Below are 20,493 nucleotides of genomic sequence, written 5' to 3' on the forward strand. Positions count from 1 at the left end.
AGCCCTCAGAAGGACTATTGTAAGACATAATGTTAACTACAACATTTTTAATAACCTATAATATTTATTTACAGTCCTCCTGTCCTTTACGCCTTTGTGAACTACAATATTTATACTGTGTACTGTTTATAAGATTGGGGAAACCTGCAGTCAGCTGAGACTGAAGAAGCCACTTGGATGAGTGACGAAACGTTTCTCCCACAAAACGCTACGTCCAGATGAACAGAATCAACTTTTGGAGAATTAATACTAGGATTTTATATATGATCAGTTTCTCTCTATTAAAAGGATACATACCACAGGCTTTCAGGGGATTCTAATTAAACTGCTACTTAAAAAGACTTACTTGACCCAGCTGTCTTAGTTTATTATAGGCCAATCTCCAACCTTCCTTTCATATCAAACATCCTTGAAAGAGTAGTTGTCAAACAGCTAACAGATCATCTGCAGAGGAATGGCTTATTTGAAGAGTTTCAGTCAGGTTTCAGAGCTCATCACAGCACAGAAACAGCTTTAGTGAAGGTTACAAATGGTCTTCTTATGGCCTCTGACAGTGGACTCATCTCTGTGCTTGTCCTGCTAGACCTCAGTGCAGAATTGGATACTGCTGATCATAAAATTTTAATATATTAAATAGAGTACGCTGGTGCTATTAAAGGAAATATGCTGGAATGGTTTGAATTGTGTATATATGATAGACTTGGTGATGGAGTTCCACAGGGCTCTGTGCTGGGTCCAGTACTTTTCACATTACACAATGTTCCCTTAGACAGTATTATTAGAAAGCACTGCATATATTTTCACTGCTATGCAGATGATCCAATGAAGCCAGATGACACAAATCAATTAGTTAAAGTGTAGGCATGTCTTAAATACATAAAGACTTGGATTACATCTAATTTTCTGCTTCTAAATTCAGATAAAACTACACAGCCCTAAACATCTTAATAACATGGTATCTAACCAAACACTTATTCTGGATGGTGTTACCTTGGATTCCAGGAACGCTGTGAGGAATCTCGGAGTCATTTTTCACGAGGATATGTCCTTCAAATATGCAGGAATGCTATCGTACATCTGCACAATATCTCTAAAATCAGAAACATTTTGTCCCAGAGTGATGCCAAAAATATTAGTTCGTTTTATAACTTCTAGACTGGATTTCATGATCCTGGGTCTTTAATCTATTATTGCAAGTTTATGGACTTTTAGTTTGCTTCTTAGTTTGCATATTGTTAACTTTCAGTAGTGTATTTAATCTTTAATCCTTATTTTCTTTTGTTTTGGAGTTTATTTTTTTCTATTTGTCAGTTCCCCTGTTGTTTAGTTCAGTCTTTTATCTGGATTTCCCTATTTAGTTACTGCTTATCACCTTTTTTATTTTGGTAGTCATTTGTAGTTTTACTTTCTCTCATGTTGACTTTGATTGTTGTCACCTGCGTTTCGTTACCCAGTTGTCTCTACTTTCCTTAACTGCCCTCTTGTGTGTATATAGCAGTGTCTTCCCATCTGTATTTGTTGCTCTTCATGATGTGACCCCTTCCCCTTTATTTTAATGCATCTTAAAGGGGATGCAGTTGGTGCAGACTACAGTGGGACTTCATGTAATGCACTGACCATTAAATGGTAAATGGTAAATGGCCTGCATTTGTATAGCGCTTTACTCAGTCCCTAAGGACCCCAAAGCACTTCACACTACATTCAGTCATTCACCCATTCACACACACATTCACACACTGGCAATGGCAAGCTACGTTGTAGCCACAGCTGCCCTGGGGCGCACTGACAGAGGCGAGGCTGTCGGACACTGGCGCCACCGGGCCCTCTGACCACCACCAGTAGGCAAACATGGGGTTAGTATCTTGCCCAAGGATATTTGGCATGCAGCCAGGAGGCAGCCTGGGATCGAACCACCGACCTTCTGATTAGTGGCTTCTATTCACTTCTATTCACCTCATTTCACTGCCCATACAGTGTTTACTGCATATACCACTGCAGCGTGTCATTAAATATTTGTCTTCTCTCTCCCCTAGTATATGCTTTGTCCCGCCTCCCTATGCTCTCTTTTGCTTTTCTTTCATTGCATCTGCAACGACAAAACACGGTGCATCATCAGGACTTCATGTCTGAGCACTACAGGTATCTTTTACTATCAGTGTGCCGGATTACATTTGTTGATCCAAGTCATGATCTTTTCCTAAATATAGCAAAGTCCAGTTGGTACGCTGTAGAGTTGGTGTCTAAAGACCAAGCAGGGAGTAGAAGTGAACTTAAACATGTAACTGATGGCAAAAACGATGCTTTCACTCAGCACACAAACTGCTGTCTCATAACATTGTACAATTACTGTACAAGCATTGAGTGTATTTTTATGCTTTGATCTTCCTCATTTGGTAAGGCCAACGGTCAAAATTGGTCGTGCATAAGAACTGAAATTGGCTTTTAAATTTATAGCAGCCTTCATGATGGACTACTGTGCCTTTGAAGCTGCTGCTCTTTTATTGCTATCAGTCTTTTTCTGTGCGTTGAATTGAGACACTAAGCTCTGGCAACCATTTCAGTATGAACTCTGATTTGAGGACCCATTGTGCTCCCTATAGACAGGCAGCCAGGGGAGATTCTGTGGGTCAAAGGTGAGACTGCACACTCATGGAGAAAATGAAGTCATCATAGCTAGGATTTGAGAATTAAAGAGACAGAGAGCAGCAAAGGAAGTGTGAGTGTTGTCATCTGCCGAGATAACAAAAAGCCTGGTCAGGGGTGTCTTCCGGGTTAAAGTCCACTGACTGAAACGTGGAACGTTTTATATTTCCAGCTGTGAACGAACGCTGTAATGCAGAGAGCATTTTTACACTAACCGTACTGATAGCTAAACCAAACCAAATCCAGCATCTTTCATCATGCATTTGCTTAACTAGCTTAGATTGATAACTAATCATAAGGCAAAGAACCCCAAAGATGCAAGTGTGTCTATCTTCGAACGCAGCGACATTCAGGGGCAAAGTAAGGAGCTTACAGTATGCCAACATTGACTTTAATGAACACTGAAAGTGGTCATCATCCAAATAGTTTATGAACACTGACCCTCTGGAGCTAGACTGTCCCCAGGAGACTGGTAGGAGTACCTTTTCTGCTTGTCCTCTGTCCAGAAGACTTTTTCTATTCCTCATTTACTTAGTACATGTTTTCTCTTATCTGCCCACGTCCACAAAGCTCTGCACATATTCTTCCTCTGTGTCCTGAGTATCTCTTCCTCTTGTTTACTCGGTGAGTTTTTCAGCAGCATAAGCAAAGCTTTTTTGGTTTTGTTTTTTTCCTGGGAAATTATTTACTCCTGTAAATCCTTTCTGAAAGTCTCCCTTTGACTTTTGGCCAAGAAAGGACTTAATGCAAGTGTGCAGTTTTGATACAACAGACATCAAATCGCACAAACCGACCATCCAGATCTCTTCAAAGGTAATCCAATGTTCCCTCAGAAGCCCTGCTCTTGTCGCTCTCTGTCCATGCCTTCAGAAACCTTACATTAACACACAGATGGTGCATGTGAGACCAGCTAAGGGCTGTATGAAGTGCCACATTGTGATCTAGCCTGTTTGTTAGTGAGCAAACGGTTGCTGCTGCCACATCACTAAGCTACGTGATAAACTGACTAATTAGGTGGATGTAATATGTGCAAATCAACTGTTTGAAATTCCAACAAATAATAAAGTTGATTTATGTTTGTGTGATGTTGTCATGACCACGCAAAAGGGGATGTAGAGTTACGCGGTTCACTTTGCAGTCTGCATGCAGCAGGTTTGCAGATGTATTAGCATCACATTGTAATTCATTAGTTACGCCTGTTTCACTGTTTCTTAATCACGTGGCATCAACAGTGCACTTAGACATATAGACTGATCACAGAGGTCAGAGGAGATGGACCAGACTGGAATCTGATAGGAAACCAACAGTAATCCCAGTAATGACTTCTTATAACCAAAGTATGCAGAAGAGCATCTCTGAATGCATAACGTGTCAAACCGTGAGGATGATGGGCTGCAGCAACAGGAAACCAAACCGGCCGTCGCTCCTGTCAGCTAAGAACAGGAAACAGAGGCTACAAATCACAGAGGCTCACCAGAAGGTGACAACAGGAGCCTGGAAAATCACTGCCTTGTCTGATGAGTCTTGACATTGAGATGGTAGGGTTAGAATTTGGTGTAAACAGCGTGAAAGCATGGATTCATTCTGCCTTGTACCAACGGTTCAGGCTGCTGGTGGTTTAGTGCTGTGGGTGGGGGATAGTTTCTTGGCACATTTTGGGCCACACAGCACACCTGAGTGTTGCTGATCATGCCTATCCCTTCATGACCACAGTGTACCATCTTCTGACGGCTGCTTCGAGCAGGAGTTCACTGTACTCAAACAGCCTCCACAGTTACCAGATCTTAGAGGCACCTTTGAGATGTGGTGGAATGGGAGATTCTCATCATGAATGCAGCTGAAATCTCTGCATCAACCGTGAGATGCTGTCATGTCAGCATGGACCAAAATCTCTGAGGAATGTTTCCAGCCCCTTGCTGAATCTGTGCTTTGAAGAATTAGGTTCTGAAGGCCAAAGAGGGCATACGCAGTATTAGCAGCATTGGTGCTCACTGACACAAAGTGCACAACGATATGATTGGTTTATATGTTTCCTAGTTTAATAGATATTAATTCTATGACCTCATTAGACAATTTCCCAAAGAGTTTCTAGTTCTTTCTAGTTATTATCTAGAACATACGGATCTTTTCACAAGTTTTAGAATCAATGATGAGTAAAATAAAATGGTCTAAAATAAAGTCTCTACACCATGCAGTCTACAGTCAGCTCATATACTTGCTATTCAGGGTTCTTCGAGAGGTTTCTCTCTCGCTTATAACACCTCTGACCATTTCAGCATAAAGTGACAGATCTGAAGGTACCTGAAGAGATTAGAACAGGCCAGATCATATTTCTTCCATAAAGTGTCAAAGCTGGAAAAGTGGTCAGCATCACAGAGGGCTGTGAAATACCTCAGACCCAGTCTTCTCCATTGTGAAAAGGTCAAATCCACTATGGAGGGTGGAAAGAGAGCCCAGAGAGAAAACTGTAAGATATTTAAAGTAAAGGCAAAATTGAATCTAAATTCTAAGAGTAGCAAGGACAATTGGGTTAGAGGAATGGCAGGACAGTCCTAATGGATGAGATGACTATGCCAAGGCAGGAAGAGTAGATAAATGACATGGCCGAGGCTCTGAAAATGCCCCGGTCTGTCTCAGGAGTATTAAACCAGAATGAAGCCCAGTAATAATAGATAAATACATAATAAATTTACTTAGGAAGGCATTCTACATCCTGAGGGCACTGGAGAAAGACTTTGCTCACTTTCAGCATTTTACCTGAGAAAATGAAGCTAAAATAGCCCGTTCTTTTTCTCCAGACCTAACACGTGTTTAATGGGCACTTTTTTACAGTAATGGCTACATTAAGGCATTACGCTTTGCACCGGTCCAACACGGGTTAGCTCTGTGGAGGAGGCAGCATTAATCCTACCAAGAAAAGAGAAGCGTGCCCTGTGACTCTGAAGTTTCCAGCACTGGGCACCTGTAAGCCTGCATTCAAGACTTGATGTTTTCTCAGAGTTAAAGTGAGTTGAAATGCTGCATCTTTACTGTACCTTGACTTCTGGAGAGCAATCTCACTTCACCAGGTCCAAGTTATCGTTGGATGCGCCTCCAGGTCTTTGTGAGGCTGCTGATGTTTCACGTTTTCTACGAATTTCTAAAAACAAAAAGGAAAAACGGACTTGTGTCGAATCAGGAGTCTTTTTAATTATAGTAATTATTAGCTTTTCATAAGTAATAAGATTTAAGTAAAAAGCCAAACGCTTGCAGTAGCTGAACTTTTCATTTCCAGTCAATGGTCCAGTAAGTCCTTTCCAGCCCTTTGGAGAGCTTTTTCCTCTGGACTAGAAGTGATTTGGTGAAACACGCAGATAACTGGAGCAGAAATGAGATACATGTAGACTGATGGTGTGGCTCCTCATAATGGATTGTGTGCATGGGTGCAGATGCAGCAGAAAGCTCATTTCCAACAGGAGCACACATATCAACAGGCGGGATGATTTTACCCCACCCGGGGTGTTCAAAACATGTCTTTTAGTCCTTTTCAATGAATGAGATGTTGAAAAACATCCACAAGCCACATTTCTAAACCCTGACCAAGACTGCCCACTGTCACCGTTTGTTTTCCTCACATTAGAGAGAAGGTTGTTGATAATTGTCCCGACAAAGTGACCAAATGTGCTGCCACGAGCTACAGCAGTGCAGAATATATGAGTCACTTTAGTGCCATCTATTTCAGCTGCTCCTGGCCTTCACAGTCAGTCATCACAAGAATGCAATTACACCCACTCCCCCAAAGCTCCTATTAATAGCTGCAGATAAATCATCAATGCGTTCGACAATACAGATGAGCAATGATGGCAATGACCCGAACAAATCAAATCTGATTGTCCAACAAAAAACACAAACAGTTTTCACATTTACGCCCTCTCCACGTGGGCTCTGTAGGAACGTGACACCTCTGGGACGATCCGGTGGCGATCTAACACCTTCATTTCCAGGTCGGCGTGAGCCGAGCAAAACACATCGACAACCACCACCCCCTCAACCCTCTGACCCACCCCCTCATCCTCCTCCTCACAGCTGATCTGTAGAGGATGGAGCCAGAGACCTGCTGACTAGTAAGAGGCAGGGTCATTAGGCCAGGTGGTGCTGCTGTGATACCTGCTGTGCAGCACATGTCTGGCATTAACACCTACAGACACGACTATAGATAAGCACAACTCGGATCATTAATCATTGTTCCAGTAAACTGCAATCAGGTCTTCACCTGTTGTGCCGAGGAAGGCTCTCCTCTCCAGGCTGGTATTAGCCAGAAGGAACGACTTGTCACAAATAAGTGTTCACTTCAAATATAAAGATTCAAACCGAGATGGACAAATGTCACTCTTAACTGCTGATATCGAGCCCTGGCTCTATGTCACAGCGTGTTATTATTGTTAATACTGTATGTGGTAAGATCAAAGTCTAATTTAAAAATGGTTATTATTATAAAATGTAAGAAGTTTGAAAGCTGAATAATGCCAGCGTAGTTTTATGTGCCACCTGTTAGGTTAGGTCCAATGTAGTGTACAGCTTGGTGGGTTTTTGTAAGCCGATGTTGCTCTTGTCACTCGTGGCACTTTATTCTGGAAAGCAGCCGTGTGAGAATGCAGTTGGATAAATCTATAAAGAGCAGGAAACCTCAGAGCCACAGCAGCAGAACCTGCAGAGCAGACGTACTGAAGCAGGAACTTGTTTTCAGTACAGTCAGAAGGACTTAAAAATAAAATTCAAATTCTGCAATTTTAATGTTGAAGAAAGATATAGTGACCTGAAGATGCTGAGGATATCAGACAGCCCGGGCCCTGTGTAATCGCTGGATTTGACCCGTGTTTGGGTTTCACGATGCTCTGTCTCCTGAGCTCCAATCTGTTGCTCTTGCTGTTGCATGTTGCGAGAAATGATGAAGTCATTTGATCCAGATCCACTGGATAAATGAGACAACTGTTGGTGTCATCTAAGAGTTGTTAGACAAAGACAGCTCTCGATTTGCTTGCCAAAGTGTAAACCAGCTCTGTCAATGACAATGGGGAAGCTGTGTCAGCGTCCTGAACTGTCTGAGTGATTTCAGGGAACAGATGCACTGTACAGATGGGCACTGGTCTTTTTTTTTATTAGCAGGCATATGAAGCAGCCTCAATGTGTCCACTGGGCTTTAGAAAGCTTGCATTTAGGATATGATTCAGGCTGGCAATAAGGGCCTGTTTCATCTTATCTCTAATGTGCCAACATTGTTTTAGAAGTTGTGTCAAATGAATTCAAAGGATAACGTCCACTGCTGCACATTAACATGAAGATTTCAAGAGCCTATAAAGGTCGATCTCTCGCGGGGCATCCGTCTTGATTTTCTTAATGAATAGAACAGAGACGAGATCGATCTTCGCTGTGATGTGCCAGCCTGAATCATTTGAGAGTACGTGAGGTTACGAGCTCATCACTAGCATACTTTTTTTACATCGGTGAGCGGCTGGCTATTGCTCGGGGACAGGAAGGTGAATTGTTTCGGAACTGTCTAGGCGATCGTATCATTCAATCTTTATCCTTGAAGTTGTCCTGCAGCGTCTGGTGCATAGCAGGGTGACGTGGGGACTGATTAAAACAGGAAATGTTGAAGACTTTACACGTCGTTCTGTTTACACATCTTAAGGATCATAAAGCCTTTTGACTTCAGAGGGAGCTGCATGACATTTAATAATTGCAGTGGTGGCTGAGGCCAAAAAACTGTCTGTGCTATGTTAGAAAAGAAGTGAGCTTATGAGCACTCAGTGTGAAGTTTTGACCTCTCTGTGGTTGCTTTGCATTGTGGGTAATCTAGTGGCCCAGATTTGACAGGCAACATTTTGAGCAATAGCAAATAGCTCGGGTTCAGCTGCACTTTCTACTTTTCCAGGCGGAAGCACACACCTGATCTCCCACCTCTTGCTGCACTGTGGCCTTACAGCATGATGTCGAGCTTTACAGCAGCAGCAAAGGCCGTCTTGTTATGAAACAGAAATAATTCACACACACACACACTATAACAAACACCAAATGTTCCATCATTCCTGCCATCGCTGTGGCTCCTGCCAGGCTGATTAGATGCTCGGCCTCAAAACCATTACAGCATTGATTGGAATCATATTTTGTTGCAGGGGTGGCAGATGCTGATCGACAAGCAAACTCCCAGGCATGTTCCACATATGGGAGTTGATGTGCCTGCCATTAATTAAATCACTCTGGGCTAGAGACCGCCAGTGGATGATGGCTTTTATTTGAGGGGCATAAATCACTGGCATTGTGGGAAAAATGCAAATGATGCCTAAGCAAAGTGCGCCTGTCCCCCGAGTGTTCTTTGATAGGAAGGAGTTACTCGGTACCGCTCTGTCACCATGATTTAAACTGCATGTCTCTTTGCAGCCGTGGTCTATATTTTATGACTCGGAGCAGCTCTTTGCTTTAATCTCACGCAGATTCATGCATCTCACATGCTAAACATTAAGGTTTTGCACTCAAGCGCCCCTCTTATTCATTTAAATTCCCATCATGTGTTTGTTATGATCATTGCTCTACCGATTTGTCCTCAAGTTAATACTCTGTTACCGGGTCGCTTTGTGAATTCGATGTATCGCTCCATGTCTTTGGCCTTAACCCATCGAGTCATGACTTGACTTTTATCCTTGTGAATTCAAGGGTTGTTCTGACATAGACAGACCGCTCCCATAAGTTCCAGCTGTTTATCCTCGCCAGGCCATCAATCTCTCTCTGCTGTCTCCAAACAGACGAATGACTAATGGAGATGAAACGCAACATTTTTTATCTCTTTCTCCCGCTGAAAGTGATGACTGAGCTACTAAGTGTTATTAAAGGGTCTTAAATCACGTTACATAAGCCAGGTATGTTATTGTTATTTATTTCAGAAAATGGCCAAAACGTTCATCTTTTTAAATCTTTTTGAAACCCCGCTTGTTGAGTCAGTTGTTTTGGTTGTTATTAAATCTATAAAAATGGAGGGAAAGCTTGTTGCAGACACCAGTATGGCCAAAATATCGTGTAATTTAGTGTCACAGACCGTAAAGACGGCAGCAATTCCATGCATTTCTTTGCTTCATAAGAAATGTTGCGCATGAAATTTGCCTCGAGCTTAGTCAAGAAACTAGAAAAATCAAATCACTAAAGTTATTTGAGTAGATTAGTTCTGCCGGTCCACTGCAAACACGAGGAGAGGGATCAGCTGACTTTGTTGCTGAGCTCAGATGCTTTCAAGTGCCACCGTTTAAAAGCTTTAAATGTACTCAGATTCAACAAGTGCTCCCCTGCTCCTCAAAAATCAGGTACAATTCATTTTGAATAAAAAAAACCTAGATTTTCTCCAGGCTCCCTGTGGCCGCCTGCTAAAACATGGCAGTGGGTTTAAAACAAAGCAGAAACGTGTGAACACACCCGGCTGCCGGCGTGTCCACCTACAAAAGCTGCAGCTGCTGAGCCGGTAATGCCACGCTGACCATCGGCTAATATTCGTGCGGCTCGCTGGAGTTATCTGACATTTCTGTGCAGGCTGGACTCCACGTCAGCCGCACTTTGGAAAGCTGCTCACTGATGAATATTTCTGTGCTTTATTTTAGTACTTCATTCACTCCATTCTGTCAGCAGTTCTTTGCCTCTTTCAAGTGGAAAATGCAAAGTGTTGCTAATACCTGAGCTGGCCCCGCCCACAGCCAGTTACCACTTAGTCATGGCTGCTTAAAGACAGTTCTGATGGACTCCCGTGCTGTCAGTCCACTGGTTAAAGCTTGTTAACCGAGGGACTTTGAACACAAGGTCAGGGTTAATGTACCCCAGATGTCATTTTTTAGCACGCTCATCCAATTAAGGAGCCTAGCTGAAACAATAGCCTGTCACTATTCAAATGTACACCTTGAATAGATTAGCTGTGTGGAGGTCATGTGAGCTATGTGCACCTGTAGGTGATAAACAGCCTGCATGGCCGCACCACTTTACCTCGTGGGTGGAAATGATTACATATGTTGTTATGTGTGTGTATTCACTATGACTCAGAGTGTGTTACAGCTGATATTATAATATGGGTGGGGGGGGGGGAGTCATCTGGGAATCCATGCCTGGTTGCACACCACTGCTCGTCCATCCACAAGGCCTACAGTACCAATCAATGCTTAGGGAACATGTGATGGAACAGTGGTCATTTTTCGAGAGCAGACTCTGCATCAGCATGCTATTCCCACATTTATCACTTGCCCACCGCTCCTCGCGAGGAGCTCATACTGTTCGAATCAAAGAGATTAAACCAAATAAATGGCTGCATGAATAAGCCAATGATTTAATCCCTGCAGTTCTTTCGCCATCAGACTATGAATGAAATAACACACTGTGATAGATGGCCAAGGCTGTGAAGTCGTAACGAGCACATAAAAGAGGCCATTGATGTAATATTTATCGCATTTGCAAATACAGTTCTGCTACAACTGCATGAGTCATATGCATATCTATTGAGGGTGACCTCACACCATGTAATATTCATCTCTCTGTCAGAGGTAACCCTTCCCCAGGCCTCAGCCTCTGACTTCAAGTATAATCGAGTGATCCTAGAGAGGGCCGCAGGTCGAGCAGGCAGCGGAGGTCCTTCCTCACGTCATGGGCAACTTCCTGTCTGGAATAGAAGCGGCCAGGCGGTGGATCAGGTTTATATTTATCCATATGCTCTAAGACGGAGTGTGAGGGATAACACTTTGCATACAGGAAGGAGAATCCACAAACACCTCACCACCTCCTCTTCATCCCTGCCCATTACTATGGCAACGGGCTTTTTCAAACATGGGAGACTTAAGGTTTCCGTGTTTATCCTTCCTCAGTGGACTGGCTTTTTGCCCATGTGTGCGATAAAGTGAAAAAACCCCAAAAATAGTGATTTGGGGCTTGTTTGCTGCTTTTAGTTACTGCGAGCCCCTTTGATCCTCCTTTGTCCTGAGTTGTTTGCACTCTTTGGTGATGATTTTTCTCTTCTCGCGTGTCATTTCATCTGTCTTCTAATTCCAGGAGAGTCCTAGCGTTTCCTTCCCTGTAACGTACAACACTGCAGAGCAAAAAAAAGAAAAGAAAAATGTGCTGTGGTCTGTTAGTTGCTAGGCTACAGACGGACAAGGAGTATCTGTGAAGAGTTCCTCCTTTATGAATTGTCACATTAGATGGCCTTTAGCATTAAAGAGCTTTGATGTCATCATTTTTTAAACAAATCCAGAAACAAAAGCTTGTCTGCTACATGCTGGGTATTCTTCAGTGTTTCTGGATTCATATGAGCGAGTGTCAGCTTTCTTGCATGGGTGTGACGACTCCATGTCCACAGTTTTGTTCATGCTTCAATTTCTGGGCAACGTTTTTGTTTTATTTGTTTTGTTTTTTACCACACATGCACACGGCGGATACTGTATCCCTCCGCCAAGGCTGAATCCGACTGGACATCTGGATTCAGATTAGTTGGTGATCTGGTTGAGATTCTACCTCATTTTTCTTATCTCAATCTGAAACTGTTTTCCGAAGACAAAACACAAAATATTCAGAGCTGCCCTGCCCTGTGGTCAAGACACTTTTCTCTAGCAACTCTTGGATCCAGATTTAACTGGACCATCACTGCTACAGTTTTCCTCAAGAAGCTATGAATGGAACTCTGCTAACAAACAAGCCCACAAACATTTAGAAAACCTATCATAACCTCCTTTGCAAAGGTAATTAGCATATCATTACACGCACACGACCGAACACCATTTCTTAACCACACACATGTTTTACAGCTACAGAAAACATGTTGTTTACATCTCTGAGCAGGCACTCTGTTAAACTGTGTATTTAATCACAAAGCTTGCCGGACTGCTGCTGGCTATAGCTTACTTTCTGCTTCTCGAATCATGCACTGAGCTGCTGCACTTCTATTATGCATTTATTATGCAATGAGAGATCTGGGGTCTGGTAGCTGGATGGAAGAGGAATGGGCGCTACCGTGCAACAGAAGAGTAAACCCTGTTTGACTGTTTCTCAGATGTGTATAAGCCTCCATGGTGGTGGAGTGGGTAGCAGTGTCACCTCACAGCAAGAAGGTTCCTGCTGTCACAGTCAGCGGTGTGGAAAGTTGTTGTTTGCAGAGCTAAATGCAGAACACAGGGGACAGAGGTAAACATGAAGAGCATGTTTTTATGCAGGACCCTGGGAAACATTAGGGGACACACAGAAACGTGGGACAACTCAGCAAAGGACGAAGAGAGACAGTAAATACAAAATGCAATGAGCTAGTGGAAACGTGGGGAACACAGCTGAAACTAATCAAGCCAAGACAAAGGAAGTAGAAATAACTAATACAAAGCACGACTGACAAAACCTCGAGTCCAAAGCCCAGCACCTGGTTCAAGACCCACCTGTGGAGTTTGCATGCCTGTTTGGGTTTTCCCTGCATACTCCTGAGTAGGGATGGGTATCGTTTAGATTTTATCCGATACCGGTGCCAAACCGGTACTTTTGAAACTGTGCCGGTGCTTAAACGGTGCTCGAACCGGTGCTTAAAGAATGAAGAACACACACTTTGTCCAAAAACCTCACATGTTCAGCTGTTTTTTTTGTAAAAAGCTAACAATGTTAGCCTTTTCTGCAGCTATAGGGCATATATGGTATCACTTTTGGCTGGAAGCAGTGCTTAATCAATGGGAAAAAAAACACAAACTTTGTCCAAAAACCTCTCATGTTCAGCTGTTTTCCACTTTTTCTTTGGTCATTTTAGCCTTTTTGGCCAGGGTGAAGGGAGTATCTGCCATCAAACAAGAAGACAGCTGCATGTAGCTATGATGATGTTTGCTAGTTCACCTTACATGCATTAATGCAATATCGTGGTTAGCCTACTCAACGTAAATTACACACGAACAACATTAAGCTACTCATGCAGAGAAGAACGGCTGCTGCTGCCATCATCATCCTCATCATTTCTGCTACACTGGCAGGGCTAGGGGCCAGGACTCTCCTCTTCCGGTTCTTGGGGGATGTTGCTATCCGGTGTCATTATGGCACCGGATACCGGTACCCATCCCTACTCCTGATAGCTCTTATAGTCTAAACACATGCATTTTAGCTTAACTGTAGGTTCTAAACTGGAGGTAGAAAAAGTGCCACAGCATATGAACACGTGGTTAAGTGTGCCTTGACTAAGTACATTACATCACAAGACAGTAGTTGCATTTTCTGCCGTGAAGCAGATTCATTCTCCACTAATTCCAGGAGACATAAGGTCAGCTGAGGTAACAGCATGCTATAGGAAAAGCCCAGTGAACAGTGTGATGGTGTTTACCTTTATTCCCAGGTGTCAGTGTGTAGATGTACATCCTTATTCACTGAGTATGCTGAAAGCAAGCACCTCTCTCTGGACCAGCATGATTTATTTATGCATCTGTGAGTCAGATGTAGTTCCTTATCGCCTCTTCCCTACCTGCCTGAGGCTGTTGGCGAGTTGATGTCGATCTTTTGCAAATTTGTATGTGGCATTTGAGGTGCCTGCGCTGTTGCAGCTGAGAATAACTAAAATAGTGCACGCTGAATTAATTTGCGATTTGCATTATTAAGAAAAGCTTTTTATGTGTTTCCTTATTGGGTGGTATTATTTTTGAGTTGTGAGTGGATGAAGTTTGTGCGCTACAGTTGCCTTCAGGTCTATGGAGTGTTTTTTTTGCCATTTTCTCTGTTTTGGTTTTGTAGCCCACAGCTTAAGAACCTAATTCACTCTCCCTGCTCTTAATAATGTTGTTTCCAGCAGCAAGCAATTAAGGAAAGACATCTTTAAAAACCGACTGCAAAGAGCCGAAACAACAAAGAGACAAAAACGGTGAACACTGTGCAGCATTTGGCACAGATTTAACTCAGGAGTTGGTGGAAAAGCAAAAAAGAGCTGAACGCAGAATGAGTGCTGAACCAAACAGAGAAAGATGAACAGATCTTAAAAGGAAGCCTGCACATCAAACTCTATTTGTAGATCTTGAGGGGCGAGTGTGTGGGGGAAAAGCAGTTGTATTAAACCTTTTGTGGCTCCAGAAGGAGATGATTTATAAACAGCCCGAAAGGATGTCACCTCTGTCATCGCCTGTTATGGCTGAGAAGTGAGAGTTAGAAATGGAATAAAAATGTTAAAATCTGGGAGTGTGGAGTTTGAAAGAAGTAAGCTTATCAGGCTGCTGTGGCCTGCTTCCCATATCAGCCCGAGGACAGCTGCTGGGAGCCATGTTAGCTGATACCAAGCAGCAGCCTTCAGGGCTGAAAAATAAGGCCGGCCCACAAATGTCACAAACTGCAGTTCTTTGAGCGGCCACTAGAGGCTGATTCCAGCAGTGAGTCAGACTCCCATGTTAAACATCCGACTGTACAGCTAATAAAGTGTCTATGGTTTAAACCTTATGTAGCCTTAAAGTTGTGTTTTACTCTAATTGGAGTCGCTGCCCTGGACCTCTCATGTTTATGGTGTTACCTCATGCCACAGCACGTGCTACCCAAGCTTAATCCGGTTGTTCAGTCTGACGTCACTAGCCGTGTCTGGGTCTAAACTCCGCTGCAGGTCCATATATCAAACGATCACCATGGCATTACTGAGAGTTGAAAAACTGTCTAAAGTCTTTCATCTTTAATAAAATGATCAGCGTTCTGCTCTACCAGGTGTAACAATTGAGTTTAACATCCAGGCATCCATGAAAATGGAATTTATGACATTTAACGGAGTTAGAAGTTGGCAGGGAGTTAGCTCATTAGCTTCTATCTAAATACAATATAGCATGTCCTGACTGCGGGGTTTTGGAAACAAATTAAAACGTACAGCTCTGTTATCACTTCCAACATAAACAAGACAGAAAACTAAACAGCAGTGACGTTTGTAGGGTTACTGAATGTGACAGGTGAGACCTGGAGACTTGGGACCGCCCCTGGTGGGCGGAGCTGGTCTTTGCTCCTTTCATAAGCGCAGGTGTGGGCAATTGGGTATTCCTCTGCAAACCTGAAGTTGCAGGTGCTTGGTCCAAGTTGGTGTTTCTTAACTTCTGTCTATGAAAGTCTGATACGGGTCCTCCCCTAAACTTCTGTTAGAACGGTAGGTTACACAAAAATGTACCACTTGAGCTCTGGCTGTTGGCACAGGTTTACAGTTATTTGCACCCTTGTAGGTGGGAAACATTGCTCCCGTGAGAACGGTATAGTGGACTTCATCGCCACTGACCCACATTTATTAGGGTGTGACACGAACTTGTGGACAGGTAACAAAACCAATTCAGTTGAGGAATATTCCTGTGTTTTACTGTCCAGCTAAGTGATCTCCTGCCTTTTATTCACAGAGTACCGAGCTGCTGCTTTGCCAGGTGGATTCCTGGCTGCGGGCAAAGGACCCGACACATCAGTGTGTTTTAATTTGTTTTAAACTGGTGTAAGTCGACAGACTGACTGCTGCGGCTGTCGATTTTGTTTGTTTCTTGTTTTAATTTTTTCTGTATCAGTAGGCACCACAGATATTGATTCTTTTAGTATTTTAACCCCTTTTTTATATATATTGTCGCGAACGGTGAAGGCGCTGCAGGGAAAACAAATCGGTTTTTTTGTCTTGCCGCTTTTGCATGCACAGCGGTGGGCCTGAGTGAAGACGGCACTGAAGACTTTGTTTTTGTTTTTTTTCTCTATAGTGTTTTGCCCATTTGGGATCCTGTGTGAGTTGCCGTCCCTTTTTAACCTGTGTGCTATGTCGATTTGTTCTTAAACGGTTCCCCGCAGCGCTTGTCCTGTTTCACGGGCAATCATACAGTTTTATCGTTTTTAATAAGGTAAAGCTTTTTAATTGCTTTTAGGTGTCGCTGTTACACTGTTTCTTTTATTTTGTATTAAAAATTAAACTCTTTTAAACTGACTGTGCGCCTACGGCTCTGTCCTATTTTAAATAGGTACCCACCGCGGGTCACATGAAGTTGGGCTAGCTGGTATATAATGATGTGCTATGTGACCGCTAGCGACACAGCTATGTTAGCATAATATAAACAAGCTAACTTTTTTTCCACTCGATAAAAGTTAACGTGAGTGTTCTCGGTGGTCAGGAACAAATGTAATCGCATGGCAGGATGCTGTAAAAGGACCAAACTTCAGCCAGGAGAACAACTGAGATAATCCATCCACAATACGAGGTTAGTCATTCATATACTGCTGCATGGGCTGGGCTGTAGTTACATCCTAAGGTTTTAAAAACTGAGCTTAAATAAATGATTAGCGGTAATAAAAGCCGAGGGAGGTCAACAGTGATCACTGACTGTTTTAGGAGCTTTTTGAGATTAAATAGAAGAAAATACAAAACATTAAACATGTTAACAACACAAAAGCCATATTAAACCAGACTACTTTAGGCCCGGAAGCAGGATTCGTCACGTCATCACTTAACGACCAGATAGTGTAGCTGATAACTTCTCATATGAGCTCAGAGTATGATCTCAGGGTAAGACCTGCAGCTACAGATTGCACCCACAACCCACAGATTCCCATTGTGCTTTCTTTCATATAGACCCCACAATCTCTGGTGAGAGAGCTGTCAGTGGTTGAGTTGCATTAAGGATAATATAGGTAGATTAAAATATGCATCGTTATTCTGATTCTTGCCACTAGACCGTCAGCTCATCTGCTGAATCCAATCACGTTGCTTGTCTGCATCTGATTGGCTTGGATATTTAGCTGTGAGCAAAGCTACCCTGGCTACGGCCCAAGATGCATTTACTAGTTAACAAAGAGACAGAAGGATGGGGAACGAGTCCAATATGGCCTCCCGGTGACATGGCTGACCAGGTGTTAGACACATTGTACGCTGCCTCTGGGCTTGCTTCGTCTGCTTTCTCCTCACGGCCCATTAGGTCCATTCCAGGAGATGAAGCATAATGCAATACCCTAGGCAGCGCTCGTAAAGCACACACGCACGCACACATATATAAATACACACGAGCGCTATGACATCTGTACGTGAACGTTCCCTGGCAGAGCGGTCTGAGCCAAAGACAGCAGGTGTGTAGCTGCTCAAATCTGCTCTGTGAAGACACCAGCTGCCAATCTGTCATCATTACACAGACACCCAATCACATGAAACAATGTTGTGACATTATGGAGACACACGGAGAGAAATGGAGGGAGTCTAGAAGAGGGAGAGGGTGAGGAGAGGTGTTTCCCAGCCGTGCCAATTTACCGGTCTCCCTCCAAGATGCAGAGAATTTGGCTCCCTCTTTTCTTCCTTTCATTTTTTTATGATTGCAGCTCTCTTTTGTCATTTTTTCTCCTGCACTTGGACGTATGCTGAGCAGCACATATGTGTTTTTGTTTACCAAACAGCTCGACTCATAACTCATCTGCACAGGTGGTGATCTCTGCTGGTTGTGTGTGAGACAGCGGGAAATGAGCAGAAATCGAGTAACTTGTCTTTATCTTGAATGTCTCTGCTTTGTCAAGTAGCATCCAGTGAAGCCTCTTCCTATTTGCAGTGACAGCATATGGCATCTAAAGAGTGATGCACACAGGTTTTGATTTCTTATGCTGCTCACCGTGCTGATTGCCAGAAGAATTTTCTTTAAATAGCCGATAGCCGGTCCCACTCTCTCCATCTCTCTGTCCTCATCCTTTCTTTGCTCCCTCATCCCCTCCCTCTGCTTCCTCCATGTCCCTCTCTGTAAAATATGAGCACAGCAGCCTTATAAATCTGGACCGGAGATAATGAGAGTCGATCCCCTCAGTCCAGTGGGCCACCAGCCAGGCTGGGTGCCAGTGACATCATCCTTGGGGAAGGCGGGTAGATTGATGAGCGCTGTGACACTGTGCCATTGGTTCTAAGGCAGACACACAGTCATGTATTCACGTATATACACACACACACACACACCTCTTTATCAAGTCTTTACACATGAGAATGTCTGGTTTTCTCTTGTGGAGGAACACGAGCGAGTTGTCTGTAAGTTTATATTATTATAGCCGTGATACATTAAAAGCTTGTTTCTACAGACAGTAGAGACAGACGACAGACACACAGTTTGATCACATTAAATCCAAACAGAGCGCAGCTGTGTTCAGTTCATTACACTCACCTTTACTTGTCCTGATGGTCGTCATATCGCTGGAGTTTGATACCTTACAGCATAAAACACATTGGGATGGCTGGCATCAAACCTGGCTTAGAGTGGCTCAAAGGCTCAGTTTCATTCACATACTGATTGTTTGATTTAAACATCCGCTGTAGTGCTGTACAGAGGCAACATGAGAAAATAGCATCCAAATAGTTATAGTCAAATACCATGTGGTACCATGACAGGTAGATCTTGCTGTATGAGAAACACCAAGTGACAATGTAGCTAAAGTGCAACTGATTTATTTTGAAGTTCCTAAAATTAAAAATCTAATTTAATTGGTCTTTGCTGATTTTTCATGATGATGTCAAACTGTGTTTGTTCTTGGACTTATTGTGGTTTAGAGATGATGCTGATTGATGAAACTCCAGCAGGTTCACAAGAAACTGTCGATCACGTTCCACACGGCGTTTTCACCGCAGGCTAAAGATGAAAAGTCACCAGCAGCGTCGCTGAGGGGGACATGGCCGGGTTCCACTCCAAAGCGTGCGAGGCTGCGCTGAGCATTTCTGCCTGACGAGGATTTGAGGCAAACTAGGACCCTGTTTATTTGCAGATTGTGTAACATTTTTTTGGACATAGCTCTGAGTGACATTGCAGATGGTGAAGTGAAGACAGACCGACGATGCATAAGGATTCAACAGTATCTTAGAATTTGGTTAATGCGTTACAAATAAGCTAGTTTGCAAGTCGTGTTTCTTTTCTCTAAAATCCAGCTGTTGAAACGTTTCCGTCTCACAGGATGACTGTATCCTGCTGTGTGGTTAATATTTGTGGTTCCATTTGAAAGACCCAAGAAATATTGGAGGCATTACTGTGAAATAACGCTTGGACTGCTTGTTCTCAAGTGTGCCCAGTACTTTGGTCTAAGTTGCTAAAACACACTCGCTGTATGTCCTGTTCAGTGCTAAACTATGACACTAAATATCAGGATTAAATCATCATTGCTGTGAACGTGTTGATGACCTGGAACGTATAATAAAAGCCACGCAGACAGCTAGCATGCGCTCAAACTCCAATGGAGACACTTTAGTCAGTAAATTAATGGCACACAGCCAACCTACTGTACATCCTCAGTATCCCCTGAGATCTGTGTTCACCCAGCCTGAGTATGTTCTGCAAAAAGCTTGCATTTTAATGAGTTCCTTTTGTCTAGAGTTGGGTCTGAGTTTTCTCAAACAGCTGACAGATTCTGCCTGTGCTCGCAGACGAGCTTCCAATTCGAACCAAATTACCGACTTCAATCAAGACTCATTTTCAGGATGCAAACGGGACGATTTGCTCAGCTCTGTCTCGTTTCCTAATTGAAAATGATTGAAACAAGGAAAACTCCACGGAAAACAAACACAGCAACATTTTTCTGTAGTTTCGGAGACGAATAAAGACACGCCTGCAGATAACCGGTACGCAGTATTCCCCCAGCTCTCTCCCCGTCTCCCATTTTTGTCTTTTCTGGTGTCTTGTTTGCTTTGAATCTACAAAACAAAAATGTCTAAAGGAATAAGAATAACAGATAGTAGCTTGAGTACCGCCATCACTGACCTGGCTGATTACTTTCATGCTCGACAGACTCTTTTCTGCTTCTTCGTCTGCTGATACTGAGCACAATGCTGCGCACACGTTGGGGGCAATGAGCTGCAACAGAGCATGACAGTGATTACATTTATTGATTTATAACAATAAC

The 20,493-nt window shown here is 43.1% G+C and overlaps 1 protein-coding gene and 1 long non-coding RNA gene across 7 annotated transcripts in view; both read left to right on the forward strand.

Moving 5' to 3' along the window:
- Window positions 1-20,493, forward strand: part of dlgap2a (discs, large (Drosophila) homolog-associated protein 2a) — a 182,140-nt gene that overhangs the window by 67,272 nt on the left and 94,375 nt on the right. The window lies entirely within an intron of this gene.
- Window positions 15,466-16,708, forward strand: LOC120744503. The gene is made up of 3 exons (XR_005698376.1): window positions 15,466-15,766; window positions 15,840-15,929; window positions 16,008-16,708. It is a non-coding gene; the product is annotated as an uncharacterized LOC120744503 (long non-coding RNA).

The sequence above is a fragment of the Simochromis diagramma genome, unplaced genomic scaffold (genome assembly GCF_900408965.1).
Source record: "Simochromis diagramma unplaced genomic scaffold, fSimDia1.1 OVJJ01000305.1, whole genome shotgun sequence".
Taxonomy (NCBI): domain Eukaryota; kingdom Metazoa; phylum Chordata; class Actinopteri; order Cichliformes; family Cichlidae; genus Simochromis; species Simochromis diagramma.